This window comes from Caretta caretta, chromosome 1 (genome assembly GCF_965140235.1).
Source record: "Caretta caretta isolate rCarCar2 chromosome 1, rCarCar1.hap1, whole genome shotgun sequence".
Lineage (NCBI taxonomy): Eukaryota > Metazoa > Chordata > Testudines > Cheloniidae > Caretta > Caretta caretta.
Window position 1 is genome coordinate 227,017,047 of NC_134206.1, and position 15,925 is coordinate 227,032,971.

Here is a 15,925-nt window from a genome sequence, read left to right on the forward strand (position 1 = left end):
AATATGAAAGGAAAATGAGAGGAGAGAAGTTGAGAGAAAGAAGAGAATAAAGAAGAGAAAAGAGCAAAGAGAGAAAATGGTTTGAACATGAACTTGGAATGTCAGAAAATGGGGGCAAAAAGCAAGAAAAGACAAATTATATGTTAATTAATTTTTGTTTACTGAACTTCCCTGGCAAACAGTGTGTACTTTTAAGAGTGGTAGAATGGGATGGGAGCAATATTTTGAGCACTGATGGAATATTAATATTGCCAGCTACTCTGGATTCTATTGTTAAATCACTGGAAGAAGAGAGAAAATAAGCCGCATTTTGCTACCAAGCTTATGGCCATTGGACTTCTGCTTTTTCGGTGAGCTGTCCCTAAATATTTTTAAATGTTGGCATTAATGACCAGATCCCAGTACAGAGAACTGGTTTCCAATTCTTCTGCAGTACAGGAGACACCCTGAACAATCACCCATTAATATAAAAGAGCCTTTAGTCTAGTACTAGATCCTGAAGAATCATCTCAATGACCCTTCTCAGGATTCTGAGGCCAGCTATGTGCCAAATGTTGCAATCATTGCATACTGGATTTGGTTATGTTTGGGGAAAGAGGGGTGGAAAGTGTCTTGCAGGCCCACCTCAGAATATTAAGGCTAGCCTTGTTACTGCTTATTTCTGTACCCAGCCTCAGCAGAACTAAGGTCCTTTGAACCAGGATGCTATTTGCTATTGCAAGAGTTCAATGGCCACATATATGCCCAGAAATTCAGATGCTACTATTGGGAATACAGAATTGCTGTGATTTCAATGGTGAACTGGGATATATATGAACTGGGATGAAACTAGTCTTGTAAACACTGTCTGGAATAAAAAGGTCAACACTACCACCCCAAAGTGTTTCTTAGTTATTTTCAAAAGTATTAGAGTTACCATAACAACCTAATGTATCTTTTTCTATAAATTCCTTTTCTCTTCATCATTTATGTAAGCACAGTTGCCTTGGCAACTAAAAGAATTTTTTTAATAAAGCAACTCCATTCCCCCCCTCCCCCGAAACTGCATGTTCCTGTTAGATTTCACTGAGAGAAGCCTCATCTCAGCCCTCTCAACTCCCCAAGACCCTCAACAATGGAACAAAAGAAAAGCTGAGAATAATGAAGGAGGAGATCTCTTATCACATCTTCCCCACAATAAAACTCCTTTTGTAGACATACGTGGCCAACGTCTAAAACAATGTTCAATTGCATGCCCATTAGTCATATGAATATTGTATAGGGGATGCCACTAAATACTCAGTATGTGCCACTCCGTATTGACTGTGCTCTGCTATTGCCGGAGTATGGGAATCTACCCTGAGGACCTGAGGTAGTGGATGCTGCGTTTTTAATAGTGCCAACTCTATGCTGAAAAAGCTGCATTAATGTGTGACCATGTCTTTGTCAGCAGCCTCTATCCAGGTTTCTGGGGAAAGGAAGAATAAAACACACAAGTGCCATCTGAAGCTCTCAACAGTTTTGTGATGGGTACCTAAGGTGCCACAAATGCCAAAATACAGTCCATGATTTTGACATAAACACCCTCACCCCCAATCTGTGTTACAGATCTCCTCTTCACAGGTGAATTTCACCCGTAGAGAGTAACACCTGTCTCTTAATTTATTTGACATCTTTCTTCCTCTGCACTCTAAATTTAGGACCAGATTGTACTCTATCCTACTGCATGTTGAGGGGGATATCTGGCTGATCTGGGGTAGGTAGAACAGAGGAGAAGAGAAGTGTGAAAGCTTTAAATATATATATATGTATAACGTATACATTTCACATCTCCCCTCTGTGCTACCCACCCCAGAACAGCCGAAATACTTTCTTCTAAGTGAAGTAACATGGAGTACAATCTAGTCCTAAATTTAGAGTGTGAAGGGAGAAAAAATTCAAATAAAATAAGATATAGGTGTGGACAGTGCTTTTTCTCTGTGGGTGAAATTCAGCCCCCTTGCAGAAGATTCCCAGAAGGCCTGTGTACCTCTTAAGTCCTATTTTGAAGGTTGGTATAGGATGTAAGTGGGTCTTAAGTGTGGTAAAGGCGTTATGTTGGCCATCTGCACAGGGATGAATTTTATGTGAAAATGGTATCATCTAAGGATCTGAGCACAGAACTGGGCACTATTTCCAATCCCTGCTCTGACGCTGATTCCCTTTTGTGCCCTTTGGCAAATCACTTAAACTCGTTGTCTCTATTTCCTAATCTGTAAAATGAGCATCACGATGTTATCTGCAGTACGTTCTGTGGATGTGCAGATGACAAATTCATAAATGTTAAGGAGATGCTCACACAGTGCATTTGTACCCATGTCGGTCCAGGATATTAGAGAGCCAATGTGGGTGAGGTAATATTTTTTATTGGACCAATTTCTGTTGTTGAGAGACAGATGCGTTCAAGCTTTCACAGAGCTCTTCCTCAGGTCTGGGAAACTTATTGAAGTCCCTTGAAATATGTGTTAACTACATATGCTAATCAATCTGTTCCACCTTGTATTTAGCTGTGAAACTCTGAGTAAGTTTCCCAAACCTGAAGAAGAGCTCTGTGTAAGCTTGAAAGCTTGTCTCTATCACCAACAGAAGTTGGTCCAATAAAAGATATTATCTCATTCACCCTGTCTCTCTAAGGAGGTGCTCAGACATTACAGTGCTGGGAGCTACACAATTACCTATACAGACAAGGTTGGCTTGCCAAAGAGTTTACATTTGAAATGAGTATTGAAGATGAAAAAATGCAATAAGTGCTACATGAGGGTCTGATCTTCCAGACAGACATTGAAGTGAACGTTGATTTAACTAGGATTACTCAGCTGAGTCAACTTAGGTGCGTCTTTTCAGGATCTTTATGCTGTAAGTAATTATTATGCTATAGCTCAGTCTTGGTTACAAAATAAGGGGCTATGCTGATGAGTATAAATGAATAGGGGTCTGAGAGGAATTACTGATTAGGAAAGATTAGAAATAACTAAATATATACACACTTTTGTTTAAAGATTTCTTAGGGAAATGAAGTGGCATGATAAATCTTCAAATATTTGAAGGACGTAAACATCAAGGTGAGAGAGAAAGTACTTAGGATTTCACAAGGTAAAACTTAAAGTAACAGAATGCAATTATGAAAGGGAAAAGTTAGGCTGACTATTAGGAAAAAAACAGTAACAATAACTATATATATTTTACACTATACTAGTCACCGACAGATGTGGTAAAAACCTCATTGCTTGGGGCATGTAACACAGACAGTGGAAAATACTAGACTAATAATTTTGGAACTTAAAAGATTCTCATATCAATAGAAACATATCAACTCCAGGTCTGCAACAAAACTTTCTTTGTTGTTTTTCTATTGAGAGCTAGACTTAAGACAGCTGTCAGTATCCCATAATTGTTAAGGAGGCTGTTGAGATTGTTTATTCATACGGGGTGAAATTCAGTTATCAAAAGAAGACATATGTACCTTATGTGGTGCATAAGGCGTGTGCTGGCCCCTCTGCACAGGGGTGAATTTCATTCACTATGCAAAGCTAAACAGAATACAATACCTAACAGAATATGTATAAAAGGGAACAATCCTGCATTTTCAAGGGAAATGGACTTGAATAACCTAACAGACTTTTTCGATAGCTAGCTTCCATAATTGTGTAGTCAACATCAACAGTTCTCTATAGACTTGCTACAGGTTCTCTCAAATACAGTATAATAACAGCAATATTGATTTCATTAATGGTATTCTACAGGATTTGTATGGAATGAACAGTTCAATTTAACAGTTTCCCTTAAAATTATGGCATGGCAGTAGTTGTCTCAAATCTGCCTCTCTGTAAGTGAAACAATAAAGAAAAATTGCCAATGACTTGAAGCTTAATAGCATAGGGCTTGTCTTCAGTGCAACACTGCCTTGAGTTGCCACCTTGCCTCCAGCTAATCCAATCACTCTGTGCAGCTCAAGTGCCATTTCTCAGTGTGGCAGCTCATACTCAAGCTAGAGCAGCCACATTGCCAAACAACACTGGATCCACATAGAGTATGTCTACGCTGTAGGGTGTAAACATTCCAGCTGGAGTAAACATACCCAAACCAGCTCAGATTAAGTGAGCACACTAAAGATAGAACTGTAGCCAGGGTGGTGCAGGGGCTAGGTGCCCTGAGTATGATCCTGCCTGAGACTTTAGGTACACTATCGGACCACTAGCCCCTCCTAGTACTCATGCCACTATGACTACACTGCTATTTTTAGGGCACTAGCTCAACCAAAGCTAGTGTTGGTATGCCTACTCGAGCAGGAAATTACACCTCCCACCTCCAGTATAGACATACCACAGAGTGCTTGGGTTTGCAGCTGCTGAATTGTGCCGCAAACAACTCGAGCCTGCAGTCTTTAGCTGCATCTCTACTGCATTACTAGCTTGAGCATCAGCAGCACTTGAGTTTCAATCCATAATCCCTTATAGGCCAGTTGGCATGAGTTTAAAACTCCATCCAACTCAACCAGGAGACATCTGTGCGTGGACAGGAGTCAAGTCAGGGGCAACACTTGAGCTATACTTCGAGCTAACATTGAAAGGAAGACAGGCCCTTACAATATACCCACACGTGATTTGAGGTTTTAAATTTCCTTTTTTTCTCATAAAGTATTTATTTTCAGATAGATAATAGTGCAAATATTTCAGATAGTGCAAATAAATAAACAACAGTATACCTCTGATTTTACATGGAAGGTTGCTTGTTAAAGATATTTTGAACCAACCTTTGCATAAACTTTACCATATATATTTTTATGTTCCTAAAAAGTTTCTTATGACACATGACATCTTTCTGAATAGGAATCCTATACAGATTATTTGGATTAGAGTTTTTAAAAAAATCCTATTTATAAGGGATTTTTGTGTGCAGAGATTTAGCTTTTCATTTCTATGCAGCAGAAAAAGGGTTAATTTCATATCTAAATAGGAGTTTGCCTTTAATAAGAAAGCACTAAAACAAGCCAACAATAATAAAGATAAATGAAGGCCATTCTTTTGCCTTTTGTCAATATTTTTTTAGTGACAAATAGATCAAACACAAGATATTGTTAAGGCTTTTATTTTTCCCTCCCCTTTGTAAATCATAAATGATTTGGTATATTTCATTTCAAAATCAATTCCCAGTGGACTCCTCTAATACAATGAAATAATAAAACCCTCTGCTGTATCTGAGCTGGAAAAGTATACAACTGTTCTTTTGCTACTTTCTTCCTCCCCTGCTCTCTAGCTGTTTCTCTTTCCCCATAAGCTAAAAGCACAGAGCTGTCTGCCTGAATCAAAAATGCTTCACATTCCCTCTTGAATTAAAGTTAATTTCTGAGACTTGAAAATACTTGAAGCAACATATACATTTCAATCAAAATGAAAGATTTTATAGGCTTTATTTGTAGTTATATATTCCAGGACACAAGTATATTCCGTGCTACACAAATTTAGCTGGCATACACGTGTGAGAAGAGGCAGAGAATTCACCTCCAAAATATGAACTCAGTACTTCCAGGGTATGGGTAGTTTGGGAGTAGTTGTATGTGTGTGTGAGAGACAGTGTGAGTTTAACTTTGTGCTTTGTGTGTGTGAATGAGAAGGGGGTTTGAGGTGTGCTTGAAGACCCCACAGTCCGCTATTCTTGAACCTGTTTCAGCTTTAAAACAATCTCTTATGCAAGGTCAGAAGAAATTTTTGCCCACTGAGCAATATTCATAAATAAGGCCAGCTTAACTTTTCCATGCAGCTGCATAAAGACAACAGTTCAGTGGCCAAATACCCAAAATACTCCCTTACAGTACTGGTCAGTGGGGATTTAACTTGTAGACTTAAGACCCCTGGATGTTCTTTCCCCAGTATTTTTGGTCTGTTTGGGTTACATACAACTTTAGCAGGCTCCTGACAGAAAGGTACAGTATAACTGCTAACTAAACTCTGCTGGGAGGGGCTAAAGCCTTCAGATAATGTACAATATTTTTTTCTTTTAAAACCACTTGATAATAAAAGTTTCTTTCCTGGAAATGGATTTAAAATAAACGGTGAATTCTGATCCATCTGGAAATGGAAGTGAAGACAGTGGCGGTGGCAGTGAGACAGCCTGGAGTTCCATTTGGATTGGATTACCATCATGGACCCAATCCAGAAGGACAGTCCATGCTGGGCTCCTTCTTTCTTTCATACCTTTCTGTCATTGAATCAGAGCACAAAGTTTTAAAACAAAGGGAAAAAAGCACTGGGAAGGAATTGAAAAGGAAATAGAGATATATCTTTATTGGGAGTCTCTTCTTGATAAACTATTGCTCTTCCAGCTGGCTCCAGGCTGTAATTATGTCTATCAGCAGGACGAGAGCACACCTTCAATAAGAATATGGTAGGGTGTCTCCTTCAGTATTCACTATGTAGCCAGCCCAGCATCATTCCCAAGTGCCAAGTAGGCCTGCAGATATTTTGCAAAGGTGGCAAGAGTGGAGCCAAATTATTGATGAATGGAGCCCTATGTTCTAACAAATCTGTTGGGAAAGAGTGCCATTCAGTATGAACACAAAATATTTTTACATCTCAGAGAAGTGAAAGCCCAATTTCCAACTCCAAAAAGGATTATGAGTTCCAGCTATAGCATGGAAACGGTTTTGGTTACTTAGCATGTGTGTGAAACAATTGATTTTTTTTTGCGTGTTTATTTTGGAGCTTGCTATTTTTGAGGTCAGAGTCTCTGCTGAAGGAGGAAACCATATCTCCAGGGTATCAGGAATTAAACAGAGGAAAGAAAAAGCCATAGAGAAAGTAGCTGCCTTAAATAGGCAACTCAACTGTTTTGTTTCCTTCCTTGTTCAGCCTGTAGTCAGAAAAGAACCTTCAGTGTAAACATTAACTCATGTTTTTTAAAAAAAGAATGTAATATTGAATTTCACAGGAGTTCTCTTTTAACCTCTTTTCTGCTGAAACCCTTTTGGTACTGCTGTGCTTTAAAAGGACTATACAGGATTATTATAGGTCAGTTTTTGCCTCAAGTTTAGTTGTCAGATTCTCCAATATCTTCAGCAACAAAATGGGACATTTGTAGGGCTGCTCTTTGCACAAGAGTGAATTTTACCCAGAGGGACAGAGAAATTAAGAAATGATGGGCAAGGAAGAAAACATGTTTTCAGAGACTTGAGCAGAAATGAAGAGTCAATGAGGCAGTGAGATGCAGGGTAGCTGTTGCAGATAACAGCTGTTGCAGAGGACATGCCTCTTGCACCAACAGTGGTGAGATTCCATGGCAGGGCACAGAGAAGAGACCAGTGCTAGAGGAATGGTGCAAAAAAGGAGGGGAATGAAGACAGACAAGAAACCTGGAGCAAGTACATGGAGGGTAAGAGCTGATCGCATTATTTATACTGGTCTGCAATCACTCTCCATTTGCATGCATTTGAGAAGGTCAGGAAGGATGTACAGTATATTAAGTTTACCCCAGAAACCAGCACATATGTGTATGTGTGAGGGAAGGGGGTTTCATAACGTATTATCTCATTTGTAAGGAGGCAACTTTATTTAAGAAACTATGACCTTTTCTGAGTTTATTGGTTCTTTAATGTTCAGAGATAGGAGTTAAGAGAAAACGACAATGATTAATCACTTATACATTAGCTACATTTTCTCCTGTAAAACATGCCTCAAGAGACTTGCGTGCCAGGACACTAGCATTATCTCCTACTCTTTTGGAGAAATGTCACCGGATCTTTAGAGTCTGTGTGGACAGCCCCTGGAGATGCCAGGAGGAAACTTGACACCAAAACTCATCCAAAGGGCTGCACCTCTCACACAGCAGCAAAGGGTCAACCAGCCCAACTCAGCGTGGAATCTGATGTTACAGAGAGCATGCAGCCAGCCTAGCCACACTGAGCTACAATTTACCCTTCTTTGATGAATTAGCCATTTCATTTTAAAATGAAATGTGCTCGCATTTAGCAAGGGTAGACTATGCTTTTCTTGGCACATCCCATAGTACAGTGGATGCTGAGATACCTTGCACCCTTTGGCAGTTCCAGGAAGCACTGTGCTAAGGTAGGCATGATGCCTTCAGAGGCTTTAAGGGAGCAGGGTGCAACATGTGGACATCTTTGCACAGCACAAAGAATGTTTCCTCTCAAGTGTGGCCAGCTCTACTGGTTAATGGGCTAGGTGGTAGGAACCTTCTTTGAGGAGGCTATTGCAACAGTCAGTAGTAGCTCTGAGCAACCTTTACACATGGTGAGCATAAGGACTAGAATTGTGTCTGGCCCCTGCCCTGGGGCACAGATCAGGTGAGAAGGGTCACATGCTATGTGTCCTCTCCCCTCCCATAGAATCATAGAATATCAGGGTTGGAAGGGACCTCAGGAGGTCATCTAGTCCAACCTCCTGCTCAAAGCAGAACCAATCCCCAATTAAATCATCCCAGCCAGGGCTTTGTCAAGTTTGACCTTAAAAACTTCTAAGGAAGGAGATTCTACCACTTCCACTACACCAGATACAATGTGTCCCTTAAGGATTTTATACACATGGTAGTGGTAAGATGTAGCAGTTAATGTGAATTCTTTCTTTATTATTTGTACTACTGTGGTAGAGTCCAAAAGGCCCAATCAGGGTTGAGGACAATGAGGAGGAGCCTCAGTACTCAAGATAAAAGATTATGAGTGTTTTAGATGTGGAAAGAGAGCAAAGATTGGATCTGAGAAATGTCATCGGGAAGGAGTGGCAAGATTTCTACACAACATGTCTGTGTGGGCAAAAAAGGTAGGAGTGAAAGATGAGCCACAGTCTATGTTTTTTAGGGTGACCAGACAGCTAATGTGAAAAATCAGGACAGGGGGTGGGGGGCAATAGGAGCCTATATAAGAAAAAGACCCAAAATCTATATATAAAATATCTATAAAATTGGGACATCTGGTCACCCTAATGTTTTTATCAGGGAGGATGGTGGCGCTGTTGACACTGACAGACAAAATGGGGAAGCCAGGAGGGTTTGAGATGAAGTGAGAGTTAAGTTGAAGCCATGTCAAATTTTAGTTGACAAGGAGACCTCCAGAAGGAGATGTAAGAAGAATGGATTGTACGGAGTGGGACAGATCAGCAGTGGAGAGGTAGATTTTTTAGCCACTGGTGTAAAATGGTAACTGAAGCAATGTGAGTACACACTATCACCTAGAGAAAGGCTGTAGAGATTGAAAAAGAGGGGGCCAAGGACAGGGCCCTGTGGGACTGTCTTGGAGAGTGGCCACACAAGGAGGACAACAAATGAACAGCCAAAGAGGTTTTTCTAGTCTCAAGGATTAGTCAGTCTATAAACCCTGAAAGCCAAACTTTGGTCCTATGACTGTCAGTACCATGGTATTCCATGATGATTTAGCCCAGCCTAATTAGTACCGCAACAATCCATGCACAGCACCTTTCATGTGTGGATCACAAAGCTTTTGTACATTAACTATGCTTCACAGAATCTCTGTGAGATAGGTATTGTTATACCAATTCTACAGAATGGCAAATGAGGTTCAGAGAGTTGTTCATATGACTCATCGGGAGTTCTGACTCCAAGCTCCCTGCTCTAGCCACTAAACTAAAAGAACAGCTTTTGTCTCATCATAGTCTTTAGAATACTGGAAATAAAAAAATTTTGATGAGAACCCATGCTCCATAATACAGCATTCTTTTCACTTTAGAAATTGTTTTCTGAATACAAGAACAAATTATTTGTATATACATTGAAACAATCTCTCTGAAAAGTACAGACTAGGGATCCAAGTTTACCCCTGGTATACATGAAAAGTTTGGCCTCAGATTTCCACCTTAAATATATTATGCTGTTAGTTTTCCTTCAATTCAAACTAAGCAACTCTTAAGTTCTGAGTGAAATAAGCAGATACAAGCTCGTATGAGACACAAAATAATAACAGATTTAAGTACTCACAGAATTATATAACAAATAGATACCATGTTAAAAAGCCAATCTTTTGAAACAGATTAAGAGCCTGCAACCCATATTTAAATTGTGGATATGCAAGGACTAAGCATGCCTTGGGACTTGTGTTATTTGCATACATACTGTTCCATTCAATCAATGTATGACTGTTAACGCTATAGACAAAACGACAAGAGACTCCTCAAATAGTAGACATTATTCAATTGATCTCTAACACAAGAATCTTCGTCCTGACAAGCTGTGTAATGCAGGTTTAACAAGAAGGATGTTGTAACTGAAAAATGGAAATAGTTAACTGTGAAAGAATGTAGATCTGAAAGCAAGTAGCATGAGAAGAGTGGTGCACAGTACCAAATTAAAAAGAGAATGCAACACTAATGGACTTCAAAGCTTTACAGAAGTTTAGACTACACCAGCATATTGTAGCTAACTGTACTCTGCAGGACTGTACTGGGTTTGATTCTCTATTCTATCAAAAGAATGAACATTGATCAAAATGTGAACAGTTGACTATTAATTAAAAAAAAATTTTTAAAGAATGCCTTACCTTTAATAAAGTAGAAAAGTCTGTTTTTAATGAAAAATCAGTTTCCCAGTTGTTTCCCGCTCTCCTCCAGATCTATGCTGCAGCATTGATCCCTTTCTTGTTATCTGTGACACCAGAGCAGGCACATGCCCAAGGTAGTTGAGAGTAGATTCTGGTTGGTACAACTTCAGAGGGCCTAAAATTAAAAGAGAGATTTTTTCTCAAAGTTACTTTATCCTCTATGTCTATAGGAACATAAGAATTGACACTCTTGATCACACCAGTCATCCCCCTTATATAATATCCTGTCTCTGATAAAGCCAGTACCAGATAATTCACTGGAAGGTGCAAGTAAGTGTAGGCAATTTAGAATAACTGCCAAAAAATTCGACCCCCTCCTCCCTTAAAGGTTAATACATGCCCAGAAGCATCAGAGTTTAGATTCCACCCACATTTTGATTTCTATCCTATTTTCAAATGAAAAGCTGCCAAAATTGGTCCCCTTTCATGAATTTGAAACAAAATGTTAAATTTTGTTGTTTCTGAATTTCACTGTTAATACTTCACAAAACTCTCCCCAAAAGGAAGAATGCCACTGTCAGAATTATCTACAGCATTTTTACCACACCTCAGTGTTGTTTGGAAGATTCCCATCCAAATGTAATGCCCTGATGCAAGTACCAACGTGGCCCAAATGTGCTGATGTGGTAAGATCAGATGGGACTCCAGCCCAAAATGCTGGATCATCTTCTACAATATATGCTTGACATAATGGACTAAATCTGCCCCCATAATTTTTAATAAGTGAGGTCCATCATTATTGTATATATTCCATAAAGAATTAATTGATTTGACAGTGGAATATGATCAACAATTCAACAACTGTTCCATGCCCAGGAACTGAAAATTCCGTAGAAAGGGTACAGAACAGGGTCTCATATAATGATGTTAGTTTCACATTCTATTTTTCATGATCAATTAGTTTCTAGGTTTTCAAGTGATGTATCAAAAGTGTTTAAAATAAGGAAATCACATATCATGGGATGTGAATAATGAACTGTTGGGAAAAGAGGATCATACCCCTTTCAAAACTTAAACAATAGATTATACACTATACTTTGTACTCTGGAAATGATCACGTATCAAATTCCTTCCTAGTAATGATTAAAACTCAGCTGTTATGGTGCAAACACATTTAATATTCCACCACTGGGTTGCAAAATCTGATTCTAGCCATGATAGAGTAATTATAACCACACTGAACACTATGTATCATTGTAACCAAAGTGAGAAGAAATCAACCTACCTCCTCTCCTGTTGCAAAATTGTTGCTAAGGTTGCTTTAGTCACAGGAAACTAGGACTACACATGTTAAATAAGGACATGTTTACACTTCTGTTATAATAATGGTTCTTTATATCATAAACAACTTAAGTATGGCAAACTACCTTTAGAAAACATTTGCTGGAAGGTAAGAGTTGGTGCCAAAAACCTTTAATGGAAGTCTCTGATTGTCTTGTGTGTAAATTTATCCAGGATGTAACACTTTTACCCCTTTAGTGATTAAACTCTCACTTTGTATACCTTAAGAAAGTGCTACAGAAACACATTTTCTGATTCTTCACACATGAGAGTTATGTGCAGGAGTGACATTCCTTCAGAACTTTACAAAATGTGCCAAATTTGCTGCTGATACAAACAAGTTGCACACCTAGAGTGGAGATGTGTACGTCAGCAGCGAAATTGGCCAAACGTGTTTAAACAGACCTTTTAATTAAAAGCAAAATACAGTTATCAGATGGTGTTTGATATGCATTTATTGCTTTGGAAACTGTGTGACTTCCAATTCCTACTAATGATATGCAGAGCTTTTTTGGCAGAAAAAAGAGAGCTCTTTAATACATCATCAATACACTGTACGTATTAACCACATGTTTTTTGTGTCCCTCCTCAGGTGTGAGTTATTAAAGAGTGTTTCATGAGGTCTGTCATTTTGAATAACCAGATGTAAATAAGCCCACAGCAACTCATTCTTACCTATCCCTCCGTTTATGTATGTATATATAGTTTTTAAAAGCAAGACTTAGAACAGTACTAAAGAAATACATTAAATAGCATTGTTGTAATTGTTTAATACAACATCAGCAAAATCAGCAAAAAAGTTCCACAAAAGTTCAGTAGATATTCTCCACCATTAAAATCACATATAATTTGCCAAATTCTGCCCTCAAAGTCAATAGGAGTTACAATCCTGTGACTGAATGCGAAATTGGGTCTTAGTTCATGTGATACTACTATATACACACTATAGATTTCATTAAACAGCTGCTGCAGCAGGCACCAAATATATAAAACTTTGGCTATTTCTGCAGGCATTGCACTAAAAATGCACCCCAGGATAGTTATGAGACGGATGATCAGGAGTGGGGTGTTACTAAAATTACCCTCTTTCTCAGAGAACATGGGACATACCTCTCCCAGACTGTCAGTGGCCTGTGGGCAGGTACGGTGTGGCACGGCTATAAATAATGAAATATCTTTCACAGAGTGCTCTATGGCACTTGTTTTAAGAGAGAGAAATAGTATTTACTCTTCAAAATGAAATACACATTCCAAATGTTGTTTCAGACACATTCAATCCCTCTTCAAAAAGGGAAGCTACTTACCCTTCGTAACTGGAGTATTTCAAAATGCGTGGTCTCTATCTCGCCATGTGCCTGAGATCAGAGAATTCTAGTGTCCATTGATCCGTGCCTGCGCCCTTGCTCTCCCTGTGCTCTGTGCTGGGAGTATACGGGGTGCTGCAGATTGATGCCTCTCTAGTTCCTTCTCTTACCACGAATCAGAGAGGTCCAAAGCAGAGAGGAAGGAGGGTGGGTAGTGGAATACAAGGCAGGAATACAAGAACTCCAGTTATGAAGGATCAATAACTTCATTTTTTTTTGTGTGCCGCTCCTTATGTGTATTCCACTGTGGGTGTCTGACAAGCAGTACTCAAATAGGAGGAGGATCAGTTCCGGACACCGGAGATTCCAAATCAGGCCAGGCAGCAGTAAGAAGGAACTGGAGAGGCGTTGGTGCACACTACCTCTTACAATTTTGGCACGGACCACAAGAAGAGCAAGTGTGTAGGTGCGGACCAATGGACACTATGTGCTAGAATTCTCTAATATCAGGCACATGGAGCACATGGATAGCCCTAGTGAAATATACGTAGGGACTATCACGAAGTAGTAACCTGTGAATAAACTATTACACTGTCAAGTTAAGCAGGCCAAAGTCTACTCTGTTTTCTTTTCCTCTTATATTTTGGTTTACAAACTATATATAATTATTTGTATGATGATGTACCACAAAATCCAAATACCTCTATGCTCTTTTATTTTAAACAAAAATATTGTAAATAAACAAATGCTCAGCTTCCCCAAGTAAGCCCATAGCAACAAACCAGCTTATGCTATGGTGGAATAAAATTTCAAGCTTTTAATACCAATAAAAATGTTTTGGCCACTGTATAAACTCCCCCACACACACCCACACCACCATAAGACATATCCTTACTCTCGCTCACACACAGAAAACTTGTCTTCCAGAAGATTAATTGTCATCACCTCTTGCTCCTCCTAAAGTATGTGTCAGTGTATATACAGTATGCCCACATCCACACCTACAGAGAGCAAGTTTTTATTTCACAGAATATCTTCACCCTAAGTAGAATATCACTATAATTGAAATTGCAATCTGTGTGTAGTGCAGTGCAATAAAATACATTAGGCATTTCTCTCCACTTCACTATACAGAGTTTCACTATATCACAATTTACTGTAAACAGGTCCTAATGTGTATTTATCTATCTATGCACATACATACAAAGCAAGATGATGTGTAATTTGCTGTATTAATCTTCAGTAATATGAATCATGGAATTGTCTTTGTTAAGGTGACAGCCTGCCTTTACAACTGTACATTACTGGTAACACAGTGACAATGGTAAATGGATTTCGATTAAGTACTAAAGAGACAAATGGCCAATGAATGAAAAATCTTGTACTAATTTACCTCTCCTAGCAAACAATGAAGTCAGATGTGCTTTCTGTTAAGATGTGGATTGTGGGCCCTAATGGTTCTTCTGAGCCTTAAAAAAAGGAAAAAAAAAAACCACTGGGGTATGGATCTGATGGGGTATCAAATGGGCTAACCAGAAACTGTCTCAGCTCATCTGGGGGGTGGGGGGTGAGACACACCCCAGTAAGCAGATGCATGATATTGCATGGCTGCTACAGGCTAACAAAGTTCTTCCAATGGCTGGGGACAGCCAAGGGACAGGGTTTTGCTAAGGCTGCCTTCCTTAGCTATGCTGGCATACGATACATTCAAGGGCATGCATTTAATCATAGCAGTTGTTTTTTGCAGAATCTGTACGTTCAGGCATGCTTGCAAAACATGTTTTGGTTCTCATACAGCACACTCCTGCCACAGTGGTGCAACAGGACACAGGGTAGAACAAATGCCACCTGCAGGTTAGGCCCTGTATGAACGGGGCGTGGGTGACAAAATGCAAGCTGGTTCAAGGGGTGAGCTTCAAGCAGCGCAAAAGGCTCCAAGGAATTTACATTGCTTCATAATCTCTCTGGGATTGATGGCATAGCAGATGTCTTGTCTCATTTTCAGGTCTACAGATTTCTGGAGCTGGCACCAGGAGCCAGGCAGGAACCCAGGCAGATGCCACTAGCGCTATGGAACCTGGATGTAGAACGGCTGTCACTGTGGTGTGAAGATTGGTTGCTCCATGCACGTGGCAGAGCTATGAGAGAAGTTTTAATGATTTTATGCAATTTTAGGATCAGGAAGGCCGGTCACAATATGGCCCATTACAGAGGAACAGGTTCTGTGGTACATGCTGTCCTTGGCAACCTGTCAACCGGCATCCTCCACAATCTCAAATTGCCTTTCTGCCATTACATTTGTCAGTAGGCTAAATGGTTATCCTGATCCTTGCAGTGGTTTTTTTAGTTTGATGGTTTTTGGTTTGGTGGTCACGTATCGCTGGCCCCAGGGTGGATTCTAGTCATCCCATCACAGTTTACATGCTCAGGGATCTCGTGCAGATCCTTGGCACTGTATGTCATAGTCGACAGGAGGTGTCCTTGTTCAGAGCAGCATTCTTAATAGCAATTTTTGGTGTTTTCAGGATCAGTGAGCTAGTACCTGGGTCCTGTAGGGACTCTATGGGAAAGGCTTTGGAACTGCATGATGTACAATGGCATGAGTATTCAGTGATATTACACTTGCGAAGGTCAAAGACGGATCAAGTCAGCCGGGGTGAATCTGGGAGGATGGTGAGCCTGGGGTCAGCCCCATTCAGGATTTGAAGGCCTACAGGGTGATACGGCCGAAGAGGGAAGGCCCCCTTTTGATGCACCGTGA

General features: G+C 39.8%; 1 long non-coding RNA gene across 3 annotated transcripts in view; it reads right to left on the reverse strand.

Moving 5' to 3' along the window:
- Positions 1 to 15,925, reverse strand: part of LOC125624216 (uncharacterized) — a 140,370-nt gene that overhangs the window by 33,669 nt on the left and 90,776 nt on the right. For all 3 annotated transcript variants that reach the window (XR_012665456.1, XR_007353242.2, XR_007353243.2), the window contains one exon: positions 10,520 to 10,694. This is a non-coding gene — a long non-coding RNA (uncharacterized LOC125624216). The remainder of the gene's footprint in view (positions 1 to 10,519; positions 10,695 to 15,925) is intronic.